General features: G+C 43.8%; 1 long non-coding RNA gene across 1 annotated transcript in view; it reads left to right on the forward strand.

Annotated features, from left to right (window-relative positions):
- The window catches only part of LOC138146587 (uncharacterized), a 4,732-nt gene extending 4,076 nt beyond the window's left edge, over window positions 1–656 (forward strand). The window contains exon 3 of the long non-coding RNA XR_011164531.1: window positions 120–656. This is a non-coding gene — a long non-coding RNA (uncharacterized lncRNA). The remainder of the gene's footprint in view (window positions 1–119) is intronic.
- The last annotated feature ends 3,112 nt before the right edge of the window (window positions 657–3,768 follow it).

Raw genomic sequence — 3,768 nt, forward strand, 5'->3', positions numbered from 1 at the left:
AGAGAGAGAGAGAGAGAGAGAGAGAGAGAGAGAGAGAGAGAGAGAGAATGAGAGAGAGAACCAATGGGAATTCTCTATTTCTCTGGCAAGTGTGAAGTGTGTCTGTCCTCTCCTTGCAGGCTCTTGAAAAACTGGAAGGAATTTCCTTGTCGTGAGAAGATCAATGTGTGTCTATTGAAGAGGAGACAACTGCAAACAGATTCACGGCCCCAGGGTGGGAGGAGGCGAAGGGGGTGGAGGGGAGGGGGATGGATTTGGCTTCCTTTGATCGCTTCAGTTCTGTTGTAATTTCTCCTTCACTATATAGATTAGCTGAAATATTTAGCCATAGCGAGAAGTTATGTGGGTCGTATTCCCCTCCCTTCCCATCCCCCAAGTCATCTGGCACGTCGGGAGCTGGGTCGCAGCTCCTTTAGCCTAGTCTGAAACTTCAAGGACTAATGGTTTTTGTATTCCTGTGGTAATTAAAAGGCAACAAAGCTTCCCTAGCACTTCGTTAAACAAATATGTAAGTCCCAGCACCAGCTCCCCACACTCGCCCCCCTACCCCATCTTCTTTTTCAGATGCAGTACAGATGGGTGTGTGTGTGTGTGTGTGTGTGTGTGTGTGTGTGTGTGTGTGTGTGAAGAGGACTGGGGTGTGGAATAAAAGACTCTAAAGACTTTAAAATCCGCTGGAGTCTTTGTTTCTTCTCTTCAGGTATAAGGTGTGTTCCAAGTATTTGGCCTTTCTTGGTCCTTCTAAATACTTCTCTTGCGGGGAAGGTAACTAACTATTCGCGAGGAAAGGGAGTGAGAGAAAGGCAAACAGGCTTGATATCTCTTACACCTACCATACAACCTAAACCGGCCTGTCGTGGCGTGTTAAGTTTTCTAAATAAATCGCTTTTGTTGTTCAAAAAAGATGGATAGTCTCCAGGCCAGGTTGGATTCCGGAGTAGCGCAGTAGATGTAAAGGGTTTGGAGGTCTCTTACTGCCCCCGCCCCCACCCCCGCCTTACTCCCCCTTCCTTTTTCTTCTTCTTGGCCGCATAAATCATTCACATTGTTTAAGGTACATTGATCAATCTAATGGCTTGTAATAGGCTCCTAATTGCCACTAGCAAAGTACTGCAAGCTTGCATTTGAACGTGAAATGGTTCATGATCTGAGCAGAAATTCACCTTAAGCTCGAGATCCAATAATTATAAGAAGGATGAGAAGCACCCCTTCTCCTTTCCCTTCCAGTCCTCGCACCCGTTCGGGAAGGGGGAGGGGAGGAGACAGAAGGGAGGTGACTAGTGGGGCAGCTTGCACTGGGGAGATTCACAGTATTTTTTTCCTCTCTCTTCCAAATCAGTAATTCATTAATGAGCAAAACCTGTGCTAGGATTTATTGGTCATTGTGGACCAAAAAGCACTTGGTCATGTCAGTCACTTCGCCTGTTAACATTCACTCATGTCTATATCTTGCACCAAGTTCGAATATCCTTAGTCACTTACCATCCGGTCTTGCTAAGTTATCTTGTTTATTAAAAAAAAAAAAAAAAGGCAGGGTAATCTCCGGAGTAGTGCGCAGGGGGAAAAATCAAGGGTTAAGAGAAAGAAAAAAAAAAAGCCTGTCTTTTTTCCTCAGGTACGGAGTGGGTGCCAACATACTTCCTCTCACGATTAACTTCAATGGCTCTTCCGAGGATCTAGAGGAAGAGGGAGGGGGGTAAGAAGAGAAGTTACGAAAGCCTCCATGTATGATGCCTTCGGGATGTTAGCTTACACGTGAAGAAAGCGGAAAACTAACAAGCAGGGGCTCTCGCTTGGAAATGCTCGCTAATTGCTAAAGTCATCAGAGCTTTCTTTCACAATCTCGCACGATTTCTATGAAAAGGAAGCTTCAGTCTCTCTAAAGATAGTTCCAGTGGAGTTTAATTATGCAACTCCCTACTTGAAAATGTATCCATTTTAGCAGAGGGGGCCTGAAGATGAATTCTCCCATTGATTTGAGTTTCAAACCTGCTTCGGTCTAAACCTGTCATGACTCTTTTATATCTACCTGAACGTGCTAGTGGGAAATGTGATGTGAGAGGGTAAAATTCTCAGCAAAACGCTCCCCATAGTTTCCTCCTAATGCAGTAAACAAATCTATGATGCTTGTTGAATAATCTTCCAATAATTGCAGTAATTAAAATCATCATACAGTCTACAGTCACCTTCCTTCCTTTGACACACCAGAGTCTTTCCTTTAATTGTTCATGTGTTTTTGGCTCAGATCAACAGAACAAGGAAGGTTTAAAATATATGGATGGTCCAAATACATTTCGAGGTGGAAAATTAGTTATGGAGGCAAACCTTTGGAAAGCACTTAATAGACGAGGGCTTTTCAATTTCTCCAGCAGCCTCCTCCTCTTCCACTTCCTCCTCCTCCTCCTCCTCCTCCTCCTCCTCCTCCTCCTCCCAGATGTAGGGAAATCTGCATCTCCCTGTTACCTCTAAATAGCAGTGGCACCTTCAAGACCGAGGAAAGATTAAAATCCATTCGTCAATTGAGCCTTCCTGTTCCTTTCATTGGCAGAGATGGGGGCAGCAAGAGGGCGTTATGTAACAAATATGAAATGAAAGCCTCTTGGAAATTGTGGGAGAGTTCCATAATTTTTTCAATTAATTTCCTTGATCCATTTGATCGCAGTGCTAACTCCCCCCTCTCTCTTTTATTAGTACTAGTATTATTATTAACTATAAAAGAGTCTCTTCTAATCAAAAGCGTGACTACAGCTTTGCCCGCAAATGAAAAACTCTACTGGGGGTGTGGTGGGGGGGGGGGGAGGAGTTGGGAGAAGAGAATTCTCTGGACTCAACAGGCACTAAGGTCTGTATTTTAACATCGTCTTCTTGCTCCCCTTTTGATAACCAGTCTTTGATAAGTATAGAAGGAAAGCCCTTTCTTAACTAAAGTTATTTCATTTATTTCCCCAACTCCCACATCTTGTTGACCCGAAAATCATTGCTGGAGTATAGCAAATGTAAATGAAAAAGCAAAACTGGAAGAAGGACTCAGAAAGGGAGCCATGGTAGCTTAAAAAAACATGGCAGGGTGCGATGAATTGTCAGAAAGGTGCTTTTTGCAGGTCTCCCCCGCACACCCATTCCGTGTGGCAGAAGATCTGACTGCAGCTGAACTGGAAAAGGTCTGTACCTCCCTCCTCCCTTCCTTGATCCTCTAACTACGCCCCCCCCCCCATCCCCACCCAATTCTGTCCCATTCCCTCTCATCCCATCGCATCCCTGTAACATCCGTGGGTAAAGTCTGCGCCTTTCTGAGGTTTCTAGGAAATTGTGCTGCCACCTTACATTTAACCAGCTATTATATCGATTTATTCAGAACCTATTTGACGCTTCTCTCCCAGAACCTTGCTTTCTTGAACGCGAGGGAGAATCATTTCATCCGTGGCGCACGAACCCCGGATCCTTCCAATCAGCTCTAATGAAGGAATTGTTCCTCAGCTTTGCCTTCTAAACACTGCAACTTTAGCACTGGCTCAGATCAAAGCTCAATGGAGAGGCAAGATGGGGGAAACAATATTTGTTCAAAGGAAGTGAACTGCTCCCTTTAATTACCCCATTCTTCTTTATTAGGATTCTTATTGAGTTGTTGGGTGTTTCTTTTTAACAAATAAAAAAAAGTGTATTTCACGATAGTGTATTTACAATGTAAATATATTCCAAGGAGAAAACGTCACGGATCAATTGTAAAGGACCCGGATACATAATTTTAAAAAATCAGTTTCAGTGTAT

The sequence above is a fragment of the Petaurus breviceps genome, unplaced genomic scaffold (genome assembly GCF_028583685.1).
Source record: "Petaurus breviceps papuanus isolate PSGF00001 unplaced genomic scaffold, PetGlider_PUasm1.0 90763, whole genome shotgun sequence".
In the NCBI taxonomy this organism is placed as follows: Eukaryota; Metazoa; Chordata; class Mammalia; order Diprotodontia; family Petauridae; genus Petaurus; species Petaurus breviceps.